Source organism: Panthera leo, chromosome D2 (genome assembly GCF_018350215.1).
Source record: "Panthera leo isolate Ple1 chromosome D2, P.leo_Ple1_pat1.1, whole genome shotgun sequence".
Classification (NCBI taxonomy): Eukaryota; Metazoa; Chordata; class Mammalia; order Carnivora; family Felidae; genus Panthera; species Panthera leo.
Genome location: NC_056689.1, coordinates 51530046 through 51550184, shown reverse-complemented (window position 1 = coordinate 51550184; position 20139 = coordinate 51530046). Strand labels below are relative to the sequence as shown.

The 20139-nt window shown below is 39.6% G+C and overlaps 1 long non-coding RNA gene across 1 annotated transcript; it reads right to left on the bottom strand.

The window, feature by feature from the left end:
- Positions 1-1211: 1211 nt before the first annotated feature.
- LOC122202776 lies at positions 1212-3493 on the bottom strand. The gene is made up of 3 exons (XR_006194877.1): positions 3270-3493; positions 2174-2284; positions 1212-1347 (listed from the first exon to the last, which is right to left on the bottom strand). It is a non-coding gene; the product is annotated as an uncharacterized LOC122202776 (long non-coding RNA).
- Positions 3494-20139: the final 16646 nt, after the last annotated feature.

Genomic DNA, 20139 nt, shown 5'->3' with positions numbered 1-20139 from the left:
TTGTACGGACCTTCTTGAATAGAAAGGCTCGTCTGTTGGCTTGAAGTTATTGCAGTGAAGGAGTCCAGTGTCTGCCAGTGGTACCAGCAAGAAGATTTTTAGAGGTCAGGCTTGAAGCATCCTCAGATGGAGTGGGAACAGGCAGTAGGAATCAGATGGGTCTTTCTGGCTTGTAATTCAAATGTCTGTGGTGATCCTTTTGAATGTCCCACTGTTAAGAAAGAATTGTTAGTATAAATTGGGAAAAAGAATGAAAAACAAAGGTACTACCATCAATTTTGTTTGAAGGGAAGTTTGAGGTCTTCTATAGGCTTACAGGAATGAGAAGGCACATTAGTTGGCTCCTGTGAAGGAGGTAGAGGTTTCATTCTAGATATAGGAGCCCATGAAGATTGCCCCTGTAATTTTACTGCAGTGGACAGTACATAATATGACCCGGTAGGGGCCCTTCCATTTTGGAGTTAAATCCCCTGCTGTATTAGACCTTCATTAAACCACATCTCCTGGGTTGATATGGGGTGGGTTTCTAGTAACTGGCAGATCAGGTGTAGGGAGGATATGGTTTGCATATTCACTTAGAGATTTATGAGTGAACCTGGCCTCAAGTGAATAATAAAGCACTATAGCCTTTATCTATTGATAGGTCTCTACAGTGAGAAAGGCTTTTTATATACGCAGAGGATGGTCTATACATGAAATATTGTGACAATTTTTCTGAAATCTACCTCAAGTTGTTCAGCTTAGGCAAACAACAACATTTAAAGACCATCAGAACTAGAATTTAGTATCCATAAAGGTGCATTATTGAGGCATAGTTTTCCTCTCTAGAATCATCCCTATTTTTGAGATAGCCAAATCAAGACTAATTTGTTTGTAAAACAAGTACAATTTTAACTTAGCCTAATTATTTACATAAGTTCATCAAGAACAGTGATTGGTTATATAGATCTTTTATAATTTGCTTTGCTGGAACTTTTTATAAGGAATCTCAAGATTGAACGTTTAGTAGCCTCTCCAGGCCAGAAGCCAAGCCAAGCACTTGCCATCAGGCATCCCTGCAATACTTGTTGATTTGGGTGAATTCCTCTTGAGGAGGTCCTCAAGATATCCTGAAGTTCCTGTGCCTTCCAGGAAGTGACATTCCTCACTCACCTGATAAGGCTTCTGGGAACTTGGTAAGCAAGGTATCAGGCCAATATTTCCAAGCGGCTTTATGGCTCCATGTTTCGTAAAGTCAACCTTAGTTCCTCAGAGCTGTATGGTCATATCCGAGTCTATGCATGTTGCTCTCAAATAGGACATTCCAGCCAAAGCCTTGGTGAAATAACCAGGATTTCCAATGGTGTCCTGTTATAAAGGAGAAGACTCTTACTGAACTTATGCAAGTAACTGTAATTTCCATGAAAGAAAGAATACTGAGAGTTTTTGAATTTCAGAGCATTGAGGTAGAAAGAAGTTTGTTAAATGTTTCAGGTTTACAAATGAATACCACATTTTTGTATATCATAGATATCTTAAGAGAATGTTTCCTTAATCTGAAAGAGCAAGCATTAGGAAACAAGCAACACTTTAAAACAAGGGTCACAAAAAACTAATTTTCCTTGGTTCATTTTGTCCCATGTTCCTAATTCTTGTTCAGTTTGAATGCAGCTTTTTTAGTTCTAAAATTCTTGCCCATTCTAGTTTTAGGATTTTAAAGATGTTAAATACCTGTATTTGTCCTAAATGTCCTTTTTATAAATCTCCTTGAAGATAAAACATGTTTTGTAAAAGCATCAGAATTATAAATGACAAAATCTCAGAAACGGGCATGGTTAACAATCTGATGCGAGTTCATTATGGTGCAACTGATGAGGTAATCCAGCTATTTCTGTGATACAGAATACTTCAATTATCTGAATATCAAGTGATGACCTTACACCAAAACATTAAAACTTTAGGTACTGCATATGTATTTGAGCAGTTCTAGCATTTACCCCTACAATACAACCTAAGGTTTACCATTTTTGACAGTGCTTTTCCAAGTAACTTAGCATACCAAACAAAAAGGCCTAAATGGTCAAAAAGACTGCATTTACAATTTAAGTCTTGGAAGTTTGTTAAAACCTTATAAAGTTATAAAGCACATCCTAAATAGGTTTACAGATCATTACGTAACTTAAAACTAACTTACTTCACCAAGATGGCAATAAGAGATCCCAAAGGCAAATATGTAGGGTTATATGGTTGTTAGCAAAGCAAAGCTCCTTTAATATTGAGAAGTTTTAATGAAGTAATCAAACACCTGAAAAAGACAAAACGTAAGCTTTGGCTTTGTGGGCAGACAAAAGAGAAAAGACCTTTGTTTACACTTATCGAGAGCAGAACAACAATCCAAGAAAACTTTGTATTTTGAACAGAGAGAAAAGGATACTTATCCCAGTATACTTTTAAAATCCATACATTTCAACCTTAGTCCATCCTGACCACACATAAAATTCCTTTCCAAAGATTTCCCTTCATGAACCTTCTACAACTTTCCTTTGCTTTCAAATTTTGGCCCAAGCCATTTCTCTCCAAGTAACCAGGCTCATTTAGGACAAAATTACTTTCTTTTACCTTTAGTAAAAATGTATTTCTATTCCTTGTGTCTTTCTTACACATCCCCTTCCTTGTTTTGTTTTTTAACATACAGAATTGCTTTTCTCATTTCCATCAGTCTTAACTACATTTAGCAGAATTTTTACTCTTGGAAACCTTAGTCTCCAGTGAAAACTAAGTAGTAACCAATTGTGAATTGTTACACTAGAATTTTTTGATGGCAAATTTATGAATTAATCGAGCACAAAGCAGGTTTTTCCAACAGATCCGAATATCCTTCGTTTCTCTACAATAAGAAAAGTGCAAACCTACGTTCAGTAACCAATGCTTTAGCACTCCATTTGATTTGAAGACATGGATGTCCAACGAATTCAATCCCATTTATCACGCAAGCAAAACCTCAAAGTTTTAGATTATCAAAGACTGAAAGTTATCTTCACAGTTACCCATGAAAACATTGAGACATACAAAATGAACCATTAATTTTAAGTCACCTTTTTGCCTACAAATTGGAGCAGAGAGAACATGAGCTTATTTGACATTCAGCAAACCTAGATAGAATAAAAAGTTTATTTAATGCTGATGAACAGGTCTACCTCCAACCAACAAATTTAAACTAGCTTAAACATCGAATATGATCCACCTGCATCCACTTAAAAGTCAATCGATTTGTTCCCATTAGTTTTTACCTGGAACACCAGTGGGGAGTCGGAAGTGGGCGGTCCAAGGGGGTGCTCTTCGCTCCTTGACAGTGAGGGTGGGAGGAGGTGTCAGAGACACCAACAATGGTGTAGAAGCCAGTTCTGTAGACCGCACCCAAGGTGGTACAGAAACAGGAGGCGGGGAGGGGAAGGCAAAAGAGGTCAAGTGCTAGAAGGCAGAGAACCAGTTTGTGGGACCCAAGGAATTTAACAAAAATCCCCTACCCCTGGACAAGCAGAGCAAGACGAACTCCATTTTGTGCTACACCCACCATCTCATGTATAACCCCCAAACGATCTACTTATTGCTTAAGACACTCCCCCACCCTAGTCAAGCCGCTGAGCACACCCGTACTGGAAACCGGCTCATATAGGAATGTGGAACCCCTAACCGCCAAAGAATGTAAACCCCGCCTTTTGCCCGCCAAACTTGCGCGCCAATTCTGACCAGAGTGATAGGCTAGTTCAAACAGTTACTATAGGGTAAATTGTAATTCAATTGGCCACCTGCGTGTGGACTGACAGGACTATGCAACTTTCTGTGTGTGTTACAATCTCATTGGCCACTGGCCCCTATAAAACTGCTATGCCTCTTAACCTAGGGGTCCAAGTCCCTGCTCCGCTGTGTTGGGTATACTTGGGCCCAAGCTTGAGCTTGCAAATAAGCCCTCGTGCGTTTGCACCGGTATCGGCTCCTTGGTGGTCTCTCGGATTCGAAATCGGGGGCATTACACAGTTCCCGGTTCTAAACCTTGTCAGCTGAGGTGGGGGAAGGGAGCGCCTTGGTGGCTCAGTCAGTTAAGGGTCAACTCTTGGTTTCAGCTTGGGTCATTATCTCATGGTTTGTGAGTTCAAGTCCCACATCGGACTCTGTGCTGGCAGTGAGCCTGCTTGGGATTCTCTCTCCCTCCCTTTCCCTTCTCCCACTCACTATCTCTCAAAAATAAATAGATTAATAACAACAATAGTAAAAATAACCCTTGTCAACTCAAACAGAGGAGCAGATGCCCCTGAAACGAGAGTAAAGGAAGAAAAGAGAAAGTACTCACCAAGTTTGCACTGGCTCAGAGTCCAGTTGAAAAGACTTGAAGTCCCACGGTTTAGGTGCCAAATGATGGGGTTTTGGAGTCAGGGTGGGGTTCAGAGCTGACGGCCAAGAATTCTTGAAAATGTCTTTGGTATAAAAAGGCGGTTAAAGTATGGGGACGAGACCCATGGGCAGAAAGAGCTGCACTGGGGTTGTGAAGAGTGGCTGCTTATATACTGTGGAGTTAGGGGAGGTAAAGTCGAGAGGAAGTTTCTTAAAGGGATTTCCACATGCTAAAGGAGACTCACAGGTTACTGGAGACCTTGGTATTGTTAAGCTAAGGTTTTTCCTTCTAGTAACGCATTACCCTTAAGACAGTAGGCGTTCCTGGAGATCAGGCCATTGATAAATTTGCCCTTTTCTTGTAATATTACTAAAGATACTTGTAAACTGATGGAGGTTCTATCAGTTTAACCATTTGTTTTCTGTCCTTTCCTTTGTTCTTGGGCAGCCAGGAGTGCCTGAGGAATGTCACACATATTCCACCTGGGGGTGGTGGTGGTGATGTGCTACTTTGTGCTTTGCCCTCAGTTTACCTTATGCTCCCTCATCACCTGTGCCCTATCTTGTGTCTCCCCACCCGGATTCCCATCTCTGAGTGACGGTTTTTATTTCCCAGTCAGCTGTTCTCACTTTTCCACTTTAAACCATGTGAACAGTTTTATCCTGTAAAGCCTTTCTCCATTCCTAATCCCTGAATCAGTCTGTGCTTGACTCTGCAGATATCTGAACCCAGTTCTTCTAAGGCACATAATCTACAATTCCACTCTTGAAATACGATGTATAATGACAGTTGCCACCAGCAGCAGTGGGGAGAACGTGTGGCATGCTACCCATCACTAAACTTGGGAAACTGCCAATATGCCAGGCACGCAGATGGTGGGCCAACCTCTTTGCTTGCTGAGCGGCACCCCCTAACTCCACGCCAGGGAACTGGCAATTACCCCAGAAACTGAGTACTCTTGCCTTTCTTGAGTTGCTGATGGAGTCATGCCTCAGACTCAGGCTCTCCTGTCAGCAGATTATACCTTTTGGGGGTAGGGTTCAGGTGAGGTAGGAGTGGGATATTACTGGATCTGAAAACTGATGCCTTGCCCTTTCTAGCTCTTGCACAGGCAGGCATCAACAATGTGTGTGGAGTTTTATAGTTTCCAAGACACTTTCAGATTTCATCATTTAGGAAGCAACCCCACCTCTCTGAGAGGGGAGCAAGGAGTTACCGTCCTAAGTTTTACAGATGAGATAGCAGATCTGGAAGGTTGGATTCTTTTCCCAGGTGGCTCAAACAAGAAAAGCAAAGGTGTGCTTATAGCAAGGTTTTCTGTCAACTTGAAATTTGGTTTACCAACTCCTCCTTGCTAAACGGGTAAAATCTCACACTAACAAGCCCAAGGGACATCTTAATGGCTTTGTTTAGTGAAGATTTGACACAAGGAATGCATTTACTGAAAACGCATTTGTATTCAGATTACAAGTGGCCATTACATCCATTACTTTATCTAGTCTCTATAGCGACCTAACACTTTACATAGATGCTATTGTGATTCTTGGTTTACAGATGACAAAAGTCAGGCTCAAATAGGGTGAGTAAATTGCTCTACTCACAACTGAACCTCTGCCCACCACGTTCAGCTAAGTCCTCTCTGCTGGGAAGTCTAAGGAGATGAATGCAGTAAGGCAAGGTTTCTCAAACTTTTTTATTTTTTATTTTTTTTAAATTTATTTTTATTTATTTGGGGAGAGACAGAGAGCAAGTGGGGGAGGGGCAGAGAGAGAGGGAGACAGAATTCCAAGCAGGCTCTGTGCTGTCAGCGCAGTCTGATGTGGGGCTCGAACTCACGAACTGGGAGATCATGACCTGAGCTGAAATCAAGAGCTGGACGCTTAACTGACTGAGCCACCCAGGCGCCCCTCAAACCACCACGTATTTCTGTTCTAGAAATAACAGATGCTTGGGCATCTCCCACTTTCCATGAACTCTCTGAAACCCCAGGGGTGGGAGCGAATGGTCCAGGTGTCGCTTCTGATTGGCTGAGGCTGGGGACACTGCATCTGGGGGAAAGACACATGTAGATTACTGCAATTTGTTTCCTCTAAATGCCTTGATTTTTTCATAGGAGGTGTTTCTATTGATGGATATTTTGGGTGGGCCTTTGGGAAGGAGATCAGTGAGAGGACTCGACCACTGGATCTTTTACTTTCTTCTTTATGCACAATTTTGTATCCATCTGAGGTTTGGCTTCCCTGGATAGCAACCACAACCCACTGTTAATTAAATTTCATCTGGTGCAACACTGACCTGGTTCAGTTAATTTTAGATTCAAGTTTCATCCTCTAAGGGATAGCTATTTCTTCCATCTTGCAAATTCTGTGTAGTTCTGAGTCACAATTCTTCTGAAAATAGATATCAGTTGTTAAATTGATTCTTAAATATTCCCTGTCAAAGATTCCCACTGTTGGAAGACTCTAGGACTTTCAACCAGCATCAGAATCATCTGGAGCTTGTCAGCAATGCAGAAGCACAGACTCTGGTGTACTGAATCTGAGTCTGCATTCAGCAAGACACCCCAGTGATTCATCTGTACATTAGCATTTGAAAAGCACTGGTTTAGGACACCTTTCCTTTCAGGAACAGTTAAAATGTATTACGTACCCACAGTCTCTTAGGGGAGGCACTTGACACTTTTTAAATCTGGTCCTCCCAACGAACCTGCAGGAAAAGAACCTTCAATTTATGAAAGCAGAAACTGCTTCTGAGAGATTTAATCATTTGCCCAATTAGTAGTTAATGACTGAGATGGAATTAAACTTGGTCTACTCTCTCTTGGAACACTTGGCTTAAACCTTTCTCTTCCTTCCCTTCCTCAAGCCTCTCCACAAATCTCAGTTTTTTTCCCCCTCACAATCTCACATTTGTTGCAATTGATGAAGCAATATTGATACATTATTAGTAACTTAAATCCACAGTTTACATTAGAATCCACTCTTTGTGTTGTACATTCTATATAGGTTTTGCCAAATGATGATGTAATTCACTGTCCTAAAAATCCCGTGTTCCAACTATCCACCCCCACCCCAATCCCTGGCAACTGCTATCTCTTTATTGTCTTTATAGTTTGGTTTTCCTTTTATAATAAAAAAGTGATTCTTGTACATGGGAGAGGAGTAAATAACCAAAAATCAAGGGTGGTATTTTGTCCATCTAATTCTTCATTGTGTCTCCTGTATCCAGAATAGTGATAATGGTAGCAATAACTAGGGGAAACTTCTTTACAGTTTGACATAAATACTTCCATACATGTGATTATGTATGTATGTGTGGTTACGCATATGCTCATACGTACAGTGTCCTGTGTTTGAAAGGATAATCCATTTATGTGATGATTTATAAAATGTTTAATACGCTCCAGACATCCCGTGAGACACTTCATATCTATCTCTCTTAATCTTCATCTCAAAAAATTGATAAATTATAGAGAAGCTCAAGGTGATTCTTAATTTGCTGTAGGGATTTATAATTTAATTACAATAATATTTGATAATGGATATTTGTTGTTTGCAACAATTTTTCTTTCTCATACGAATGATCTTACCCTTCAAATAATCTTTTGAATTATTATTAACTTTGTTTTGCTGTGAGTTTCAGTGACTTGCCTTAGAACCACATCTAGTTTTAAGTTTTCTCAGGCCATATCCTGCCCATTGCATCGTCGATTCACAGGGAGCTTGTGGCAAACGGGAACTTTTCCCCTACTTGTCTCAACGTTTAACCAGGTCGCCTTCATTCTAAACTTGTGCACTTGTTGCAGTGCAGTCATATATTTTTCTTTCAATAGATATTAAAAAAATATTTACTAAGCAGTTAGCTTTGTGTACATGGATGAATAAAAATATATTTGGTCTTTGTTCTTGTGGGGCCTAAAATCTGTTCAGTTTACACCTGTGTGATCAACTAGAATGCAGCGGAGAAGATTTCTTTAATTCCGTTTTGCCATTAAGCTAGCAGATGCACTTTCGCATCATTTGCAAATTTAGGAACCATATTTTATGTTCTCCTCCACGTCTCTGGATCTCTACGTCAAGCCATTTATTTTCTCTCTTGCTGGATTTGTAAAGGAGAGGTAAAGATGGAGCATTCTCTTCGAGTAAGGCTGTTTGGCAAAAATTTGTAGCTAACATTTCTTCATCTTGTCCCTAAGGGTATCATGAAAGACTTTATCAGATGATTCGCAGAATTTAAAGGTCACTCTGTATCAGTATTCCCTGGGTTTCCAGTGGTTAAGTGCAGGTGCTTGGATGCCTTGGGTTCAAATCCTGCCTCTACTGCTTATTAGCTGTGTGACCTTGGGCATGTTACTTGATCTCTCTGTACCTCAGTTTCCTATGTTTATAAGAACATTCATAAATTCAAATTGTGTTAATAAATTATAAATTGATAAATTTCAGTAAATCTGAAAGTCTAAACAATATGAATGATTTTCTGGCAAAATATAAGTGAGCAAAATTGGTACAAGAAAAGAAAGAAAGCCAAAAACTATAGAAGAAATGAAAAAAATTATTAAATTCTTCCTTTAAGGAAAAATACTTATTGAAATAGTTTAGTTTTGCAACTGAATTCCATCTAACTTTCAAGCAAGAGTTAATTTAATCTCTTTAATAGGTTAACCAAATTATTTCATTCTCTAGAAAGGTATGGAAAGTTCCTCAATAATATTATGAAACAAGCATAACTTTAATACTAAAATCTGATAAATATAGCACAAAATATTTCTGTAGTTCAACTTATGCATATACATGAAAAGATTCTAAATAAAAATTTAGCAAGCCCACCTGAAAAGTAAGAACAAAGTTGAGGACTCACAGTACCTAATTTTAGATTTACCACTTATCAAGAAAGTGTGATAATGGCAAAAGAATAGTCTTACAGAACAATGGAATAGAATAGAGACTCCAGAAATAGACCCAAACATATTTATGATCAATTGAATTTTGACACAGGTGCAAAGGAAATTCAATGGAGAAAGGAGAGACTTTTAAATAAATGGGGCTGAAGCAGTTGGAAGTCTATGTGAAAGCAGAAACAAAAGACTAACAACAGTAACAACAACAATAAAACCTTGGCCCTTACCTACATCTATAAACATACTAAATTGAAACACATTATCGACATAAATATAAGAGCTAAAGCTATAAAAACCTCTAGAAGAAAGCATAGATATACAGAGAAAAATCTTTGTAATGGTGGGTTAAGCAAAGATTGCATAAACAGGACATTTAAAAAACATGAACCATAAAAGAAAAAATTGAAATGAACTGAAAAATTAAAATGTGTTTTGTCAACATAGAAAACTTCTGCCCTCTGAGAGACAACATTAAATCAATGAAAAGCGAGGCACGTGCAGGGAGAAAAAATATTTGCAACATATATACCTAATAATGGACCTGTATTCAGAATATATGAATAACTCTTATAGCTCAATAACAAAAAGTCAAACAGACCACTGACAGTACCAAATGCTGCCAAAGATGTAGAGCCACTGGAACTCTCATACCTTTCTGCTGGGAATGCAAAATAGTGCAGGGATTTTGGGAAAGGGTTTGGCAGTTTTAGATTGTTAAAATACACTTGTCATATGACCCAGAAAACTCACACTTACGTATTTACTCAAGGAATGAAAGCATTTGTTCACACAAAGGCATACGCAAATTTTTATAGCAGATATATTCCTAGTAGTCAAAAACTGAAAACAAAAACCTGAAAGTCCATCCACTAGTGAGTGGATAAACAAATTGTGGTACACCTAGAGATGAATAGTAGCAAAGAAACAAACTACTGATACATGCAGCATCATGGATGAATTTCAAAAACATTATGTCAAGTGATAAAACCATTCACAAAAGCCTACATGCTGTATGAACTTTATTTATAACACGACATTCTGGAAAAGGTGAAACTAGAAGGATGGAAATCAGACCAGTGGTTGCCAGGGATTTGGGTGGGACAGAAGACTGACTGCAAAAGGGCATAAGGAAATACTTTGGTGTGATGGAAATGTTTCTATGTTGATTGTGGTGGTGGTTACGTGACTGAAGATATTTGTCAAAACTCATCAAATTGTGTACTTCGGCAGGATGAATTTTACTATATTCAAATTATACCTCAAACTGGACTCACAGAACGTAATAAGTCTAGTAATGGTGTTGAAAGAATAATAGACACTAAGTTATGTTTTAGGAATCCCAGAAAGTTTTGCCATTAGGAAATCCAACAATATAATTCCCTACAGCAACAAATTAAGGAAAAACTATGAAGTCATCAGTAAATGCCAAGAAAAGGTTTTGATACAATCAGTAGCTATTTCTAATTAAAACTTTAATTAAAATATTGAATGTACAAAAGAAACTCTTTCAAAGATATATCAGGAAACATGTATAAGAATATTCATAACAGAAAGCTGGAAAAAACCCAAATGACCATTAACTTGAGAATGAATACATAGTTTATGGTTTATTCACATAATGTACTATTATATGGCATTCAAAATGACTCACCGTTACACATAAGAATATGGATGAATCTTAGCAATAATATATGGAGTGAAAAATGTAGGTCCCCAAAGGTTACCAAAGAGTAACATGATAGGAAGGGAGGTAAGTTGGCAGTGTAGTAGGAAGACCCTAGGCTTGTTTAGTCCCTTGAACACAACTAGATAACTATAAAATCATTCTGAATACCCAAGAAATCGACCTGAGGACTGGCAGAACAAACTGCACAACTAGAGGGAGAAAAGAGGTCACACTGAGGAAGGTAGGAAGTGTGGAGACTTAGTTTAGGAGAGAAATAAATCACAGGTCCTGCAGTGGGGAGGGAGCCTTGGTGGTGGAGAAAAGCAGAAAGAAAGAGAGGAATGCACGGGGAATCCATAAGGAAAACACTTCCCTGAAGCCACTGGCTGGGAAAACAAGAGAGGTTGATTTTCGTGGGTTTTGCAACCAGTGGGACTTAAAGACTGGAGGTTTTTAAAGAATGTTTTATTTATTTAATTATTTTGGGGGGGAGGTGGGAGAAAGTTCACAGGAACAGGTGACAGGCAGAGACAGAGAGTGAAAACCCCAAGCCAGCTCCTTGCTCAGCACGGGGCTCCACATGGGGCTCGATCTTGCGACTGTGAGATCATGACCTGAACTGAAATCAAGAGTTGGATGCTTAATTGACTGAGCCACCCAGACATCCCAAGACTGGAATTTTAAAGGTTGGTGAGCTTGGCTGGGATAGAGCCAGGGTGCTGCCCTACTTCCGGAGAGAAAGTAGGCAAGCAACTGGGGCAGGTGGCATGGAGGCAGAAATCTGAGCATCGCCTAGGGCACACAGTGGGAAGACTGTTCATTCTTCTTGGAGTGCATCTATGAAAGGTGGTATTCACAGAGACACCTCTCTGGGGACAAAAGAGCCTGTGGGCACCATTGCCCTCCTCCTGTCCCTTGGCATAGATGCAGAACCACCTGCTGAGAGTGGCTTGCCTGGACGCTGGCTGCCTAACCTGCTTGATGCAACTCCCATGCTCTTGCGCTCTGGTGTGACTGCCCTTCTTGGCCAAACTTGCCTCAATCCCAGCGCAGGGGGACCCTTCTCTAGAAACCCAGCAGAAACCCCTGCATGAACCATGTCTTCCAACCAGAGAGTTCTGCAAGCCTTCAGTTCTAGTTGAAGTAGCATCAGGTCTCATTTAACAAGCAAACCAGAGCCCATCCAGTTAAAACTTGCCACCCTTGGGCCAAGGTCCAAACAGTGCCCACTGTAAGCAAGGAGAGTCTCTGGAGATGATTGGCTTAAAGGACAGAGCAGCTAAAACATAGCAGCAGAGTATATGCAGCACACACCAGAGACACTCTCTGAAGCTCCAGGCCCTGACTGTTATATGGCATCTTCTTCATAAAGCCATTACTCTCAGGAGAAGGAAATAGAACAAGCTTTTCTAATACACAGAAGAAGACAGGGATGTAGACAAAATGACAAGATGGAGGAATTTATCCCAAATGAAACAATTAAGAAAAGGGCATGGCCAGAGATGTAATAGAAACAGATATAAGTAATATGCCTGATGGAGAATTTAAGGCAACAACCATAAAGATGCTTGCTGGGCTTGAAAAAAGCATGGAAGACTTCAGGGACACCCTTACCACAAAAGTGAATGAGTTAAAAAATAAGCAGTCAAAAATGAAAAATATAATAACTGATTATGAAACAGACTGGATGTAATGAACAGCAGACTGGAAGAAGTAGAGGAATGAATAAGTGATATAGAAGACAAAATAATGGAAAATAAGGAAGCTGAACAAAAGAGAGAAAGAAGAATGATAGAACATGAGAATAGACTTAGGGAACTCAATGACTCCATCAAATGTAGTGATGTTTATATCATAGGAGTCCCAGAAGAAGAGAGAGAAAAAGAAACAGAAAATTTGAGGAAATAATAGCTGAAAACTTCCCTGATCTGGGGAAGAAAACAGACATCCAGCTCCATGAGGCACAGAGAACTCCCATCAAAATCAACAAAAGCAGGCCAATACCCAGACATACTGTAATTAAATTTGCAAAATACAGCAGTAAAGAAAAAAATCCTAAAAGCAGCAAGACAAAAGAGTTCCATAACTTACACAGGAAGACCCATGAGGCTAACTGCAGATCTCTCAACAGAAACTTGTCAAGCCAGAGTTTATTCAACATGCTGAATGGGAATAATCTACAGCCAAGAATTCTCTATCCAGCAAGACTGTCATTCAGGATAGTGCTGGAAGGCGAGCTATCCAACCAGCTTGATGGCAGGGCCCGGGCGGTGGATGGATCGGGACTGCAGGGCAGCCCACCGACAGTGAAGCTTCTTGTACTCCTGCTTTTATGTAATTTGGCCTTAATAAAAGTACCTGGGGAATTGTCTGTTGGGGAATTGCCCTGGACAGCCCCCTGGGAAAAGAACTATTGGGGAAAGAAATAAGGTTCCACAAGGAAATTGTGCAGCCCTACATTTAGCCTTTGCCACCCCCTATAAAGACTCCTCTACCTAAAGGAAGGATAGCCTCATATATTTCTCAGCCAAGGAAGGAACAAATAGATTTGAAAGCCCACTCTGGCAACAAAGGAGTGTATCTATGGGCACAAGTTACTCCAACCCCTAGGCCCAATTGGCCCCCAGGAGGCATTCCAGATGATGACTGAACCTAGTCGGTTAAGGTACAGAATGGTTCATTAGTTCCTAGGTGCATTGCCTCTCTGAGAATGTATAAGGCGTGGGTTTCTAAGGCCCTCTTGGCCCCCTCCTGGCTCCTTGGACCGAGGCGAACACTTTTGTTCCTCAGGCCACAAATGGTTCAGAGAAACAACTAAGTGGTCATGTCCCTGTAACTGTTCCACTTGAGGTGTTGAGAGATAGATGAACTTTCATGAAAACAGCAAAGCAAATGTTTTATAGATTATAGATAAACGTAGATACATAATGAAAATAATGTAAGAAATTAATCAATAAGCAAAGGGCAGGAGGAAACGTTATGAGAAAATAACCATGTTATTCCTTAAAGGGTGATTATACATAGGAACATTTTTAGAATTAGGTAATGCTAGAAAACATAGATGATGTACGCTACAAGGAAATTGCTAACAAATATAATGCCACGTTTGCCACAATAAAGTGGCCAGTTCAACACACTGCTGTTGTCTGTGTCCATTTTAATTTTTATTTTATTTATTTATTTTTTTCACTTTTTCACCGACGTCGTTCATCCTTTGGGAACCCCTAGATCTGCTGGAGCTGGACTCCGGCAGGATAGGAGGAGAGATAAAGAGTTTTCCAGACAAACAAAAACTAAAGGAGTTTGTGACTACTAAACCAGCCCTGCAAGAAATATTAAAGGGGACTCTGAGTGGAAAGGAAAGACCAAAAATGACAAAAGACAAGAAATGAACAGAAAAAATCTCCAGAAACAACCATAAAACAAGTAATAAAATGGCAATAAATACATATCTATCAATAATCATTCTCACTGTAAATGGACTAAACACTCCAATCAAGACATAAGGTGTCAGAATGAATAAAAAAACAAAAAACAAAAAACAAAAAAACCCAACAAGTCCCATCTATATGCTAGCTACAAGAGACTCATTTTAGACCTAAAGACACCTGCAGATTGAGAGTGAAGGGATGCAGAAACATTTATATGCAAATGGACATCAAAAGAAAGCTGGAGTAGCAATCCTTATAGCAGATAAACTAGATTTTAAAATAAAGACTGTATTAAGAGATGAAGTAGGACATTCTATCATAATTAAGGGGTCTAGCCATCAAGAAGATCTGACAATCGTAAATATGCCCCCAGCTTGAAAGCACCCAAATATATAAATCAATTAATAATAAACATAAAGAAACTCAGATGGCTTCATAGGCAAACTCTACCAAATATTTAAAGATTTAATACCTATTCTTCTCAAACTATTACAAAATACAGAAAAGGAAGGAAAACTTCCAAATTCATTCTATGAGGCCAGTATTACCTTGATGGCAAAACCAAAGACTCCACTAAAAAAGAGAACTATAGGCTAATGTCCCTGAGAAACATGGATACAAAAATTCTCAATAAAATACTAACAAATTGAATCCAAAAGTACATTAAAAGAAGCATTCACCATGATTAAGTGGAATTTATTCCTGGGCTGCAAGGGTGGTTCAATATTCACAAATCAATCAATGTGATATACCACATTAACAAAAGAAAGGATAAGAACCCTATGATCCTTTCAATAGATGCAGAAGAAGCATTTGACAAAGTACAACATCCATTCATGATAAAAACCCTCAACAAAGTAGGGTTAGAGGGAACACATCTCAATATAAAAAAGGCTGTATATGAACAACCCACAGCTAATATCATCCTCGGGGAAAAACTGAGAGCTTTTCCTCTATGGTCAGGAACTAGATAGGGATGCCCACTCTCACCACTGTTATTTAACATAGTACTGGAACTCTTAGCCTCAGCAATCAGACAACACAAAGAAATAAAAGGCATCCAAATCAGCAAGGAAGAAGTCAAACTTTCATTATTTGCAGATGGCATGATACTCTAAATAGAAAACCCAAAAGACTCCACCAAAAAATTGCTAAGATTTTCAGCAAAGTTGCTCAACACTCCACCCAAAAAATTGGATTCCACCCAAAACCCAAAAGACTCCACCAAAAAATTGCTAAGAATTCAGCAAAGTTGCAGGATACAAAATCAACATACAGAAATCAGTTGCATTTCTATGCATCAATGATGAAGCAGCAGGAAGAGAAATGAAAGAATCAATCCCATTTACAATTGCACCAAAACCATAAGATACCAAGGAATAAACCTAACCAAAGAGGTAAAAGATCTATACTCTGAAAACTATAAAGCACTGATGAAAGAGATTGAAAATGACACAAAGAAATGGAAAGACATTCCACGCTCATGGACTGGAAGAACAAATATTGTTACAACATCTACACTACCTAAAGCAATCTACACATTTAATGCAATCCCTATTAAAATATCAACAATATTTTCCCACAGAGCTAGAATAAACAATCCTAAAATTTGTATGGAATCACAAAAGACACAAATAGCCAAACCAATCTTGAGAAAGAAAAGCAGGTCTGGAGGCATCACAATTCTGGACTTCAAGTTATATTACAAAGCTGTAGTGATCAAGACACTATGGTACTGGCACAAAAACAGACACATAGATCAATGGAACAGTACAGAAAACCCAGAAATGAACCCACAACTATATGGTCAATTAATCTTCGACAAAGCAGGAAAGAATATCCAGTGGAAAAAAAGACAGTCTCTTCAACAATGATGTTGGGAAAATTGGACAGAAACATGCAAAAGAATGAAACTGGACCACTTTCTTATACACAAAAATAAATTCAAAATGGATGAAAGATCTAAATGTGAGACAGGAAAACATTAAAATCGAAGAAGAAAACACAGGAAGTAACCTTTTTGACATCAGCCATAGCAACTTCTTACTAGATATGTTTCCTGAGGCAAGGGAAACAAAAGTAAAAACAAATTATTGGGACTACACCAAAATAAAAAGAAATAAGACTTGGGGTGCCTGGGTGGCTCAGTCAGTTAAGTGTCTGACTCTATTTATTTATTTATGTACTTATTTATTTATTCTCAAGTTAGTTAACATAGAACCCAGTGATCCATTGCTTACATATGACATCCAGTGCTCATCCCAAAAAGTGCCCTCCTTAATGCCCATTACCCACTTAACACCCCCCCCCCCCAACCCTCCCCTCCATCAACCCTCAGTTTGTTCTCTGTATTTAAGAGTCTCTTATGGTTTGCCATAAGATTTTACCTTCCCAGGCCGGCTCCATGACTTCCTAGGGTTGTTGCCTCTACTGCTTGCTCTGGGTACTCTGCCAGCTATCCCAGCTGGTCACAACAGAACCTTGCCACCATTGCTCTCTAGCTCAGGGCATGCACTCACCATTTCACTCAAAGAGGGATGGAGTTGGGGGGGGGGTGCCTGGGTGGCTCAGTCTGTTAAGCACCTGACTCTTGATTTTGGCTATGGTCATGATCTCACTGTTGGTGCGACTGAACCTGGCGTCAGGCTCTGTGCTGGTGGGGCGGAACCTGCTTGGGATTCTCTCTCCCTCTCTCTCTGCACCCCCCCCCCCCAAATAAATAAATAAAAATTAAAAAAAAGATGGATGGATGGGAAATGACTTCTCCTTGGAGTTAGGTTCTATTACAGGGGTCTCATAGCAAGGTAGGTTGGTGCCACGGCTCTTTGATTGCTATGTATTTCCTCCAGGGTAGGATACTGAGTAGAGGTAGGTTCAAGTAACAGCTTCCCTGCTGTACCTGAAAACCCTTTTTTCTTTCTCAGCTCAAGTTCTGTTGCCAAGTTCAACATACCAAGGCAGTCTTTTTTCTTATAGTGGATTTTCTCCTGGGGGCCCCACAATTCCCTTCCCTATTGTGATTTGGCCTTGTGGGTCCTCACACTCATCATCCCACTTACCACGATGCCCACTATCCATGCCTGCATGTGCCTAAGTTCTATTCATTGACACCGATGGACTTCATTTCCTGGGAGCCCCATTTAATTCAACTGATGCAAGCCACTCACACACTCAATTTTCATTTAGGTTCCACCAGAATCTTGGGTGATAGAAATGTGAATTAACTGAGCACATTCCCATGGGTTGTGGCGTGAGACTATCTAGACGTGAATTCTGAATGGCCCAGGAGATTGGTCTTTATATTTGAAGTTCCCTGAGGTAGGGGCACCTGGGTGGCTCAGTTAGTTGAGCATCCAACTTTGGCTCAGGTCATTATCTCACGGTTTGAGTCTGAGCCCTGCATCAGGCTTGCTGCTATCAGCGCAGAGCCTACCTCAGAACCTCTGCCCCTTCTCCACTTGCTCTCTCTCTCTCTAACAAATAAATAAACATTAAAAAAAAAGTTCCCTGAAGTAACTCACAAAATGTTAAATGTAAACATTTTGGTTAACTTGCTTCTTATTGATTATATGCCTAACATAGATGGTCTGAAGGTAAAATTAGCTTGAATCTCTTACAAAATATGGTTGTGAAAACCATTAATGACCAATTTTATTCTTGGAACTGATACCTAACAAGACTTTGGCTGGTCTGTTCACCTGATCTTTTCGGAAAAGAGGAAGAGACCTTTGATCATTTGATCTGGACCACCTTAGAACAGAGACATGGGGCACTAGTTGGTGTTGAAGTAAGATGTCTGTCCTAAGGAGACCTACTCAAGGACTATGGTCTCCTTTTCACATACACCAACCCCATTGTTAGTTGAAATGTGTGCACCATGATCCTTTACCTAATCTAGATTTCAAACATATGGCCGAGAAATTGTTCTCTATAAAATAATTCCGCTCTTTAATTTGGGATTTGGCTTAATGGATTTGTTATGTTTTCAAGTCATTATGATAAATCCTTGGCATGAGGATGAGTGTGAGCTTTATCTGTAAAATGGGGTTATGGTAATTCCTGCTCATAGGGTTGCTATAAGGATCAAATGAGTAATATAGACAGTAGCAAATGTATATGTGCTCCCTGCTCAAGGTGTTCAAAGGCATGCTATTGTCCACAATAGAATCCAGATCCTTGGTGATTTGATTTCATTCCCATTTTCCTCTCCTATCTTAACTGAACTACTTAATACAAACACATACATTTCTTCACCTCCATGCTTTATTCCCTTTGGTTCCTCTGTCGAAATATCCTTCCCATCTTTGCCAACTCCTGCGCTTCCTTCATGACCTGATCCACACACTTCAGGAAAGGTTCTTCCTATCACCTAAGCTGAAGGGAGCCATTTTCCCTCCATACACTCCAGATCATTCTATTTGGATCACTCTTACTGCAACCCTTACTTCCCACTTTTTAATGTACTAATTTATGTACATATCTCATCTCCATGAAATTCTAAAGGGCAGGATCTGAAAATATTTCATTTTGAATATCCAGTCATACTTGGCCTTGGTCCTGCCCTGAACAGGGATTAAATAAATGTTTTATGAATGAATGGGTTAAAGAGAGTTTATACTTGGTGTGGTGGTGCCTGAAGTTTGAGTTTTCATGGGAATCAGCTTATGTGTTTATTTCCAAAGTTTAGGATTGTTTTTCTTTGTGCACTGAAAATTGATTAAGGAATGGGAGATTATTCTCTTGATCAAAGGTATCTGATCTGAAACTGGATCAGAATACCTCACAGGTCCCATCTAACTTTAGGAAACTATGAGTCTATTGTCTGGAGAGATGCCAAGATGACAGCCCTGACTCATCTTTGTAGGTATTCAGGGATAGGAGCCCACAAGGCTGTGGGTAGAACTAAATCATTGCAGCTAATAGATTAATTTGTGTCACTCCAGAATTAACAATCTAGTGGACAGAATCCTTAAATCGTTCCTTACCCAAATTTCCAATGCATATTTGAGTTTCTGCATAATAGAATAACAGAATTTTTGCATTGGAATGAAACTCCCTTGCCGCTGAGGCCATCTTCCCAGGTAGAAGCATGCTGCCTTTAGCATCTCTGACATACCTTCCAGGCTTTGCCTGAGCACGTCCAATGAGCAAACTCCCACTAGTTTTCCAGTCCATTGTTGGATAACCCAGTTGTTAGAAAGGTTTCTCTTATATTAAGTCAGTATTTGTCACTTTATCATAATGGTGAGACTTTATCATGTTGGTCCTATTTCAGCTTTGGAGCAACAGAAAAGCCTGTTCTCTCTCCCATACGTAAACTTCAGATTTTCAAAAACGTATCTTGTGCATTCTCTAAGTCTTCACAGGCCAAACTCCTTTAGCCCCTTAGGCAGCATGGGGGACACATTTCTTGTCCTCTCTTAAATTTCCTGTTTGGCAATGACCCTCCTAAAATGTAGTGAGTGGAACACGCTACTCTCACACTTGATTATAACTACCATTTACCACTCAGTCACCTTACTAGAGTGGCTTTGCTTATGTATTTCATCTCATTTAACTTTCCTCACAACGGTCCCATGCAGACAGTTCTTACAACTGTTATTTTATAGATAAGGGGTCTGTAGCTCAGATAAGTTAAGTCATTACTGGACTTAGGGTTAGGAGCAGTAGAAAGCAGAACTGAATGTGATGGCTTTCAAAACTCATAGTCCTCCACCAGTATGATTAGTTTTACTACCCAACAAGCTACTTACAATAAACAAAAATCTAATTT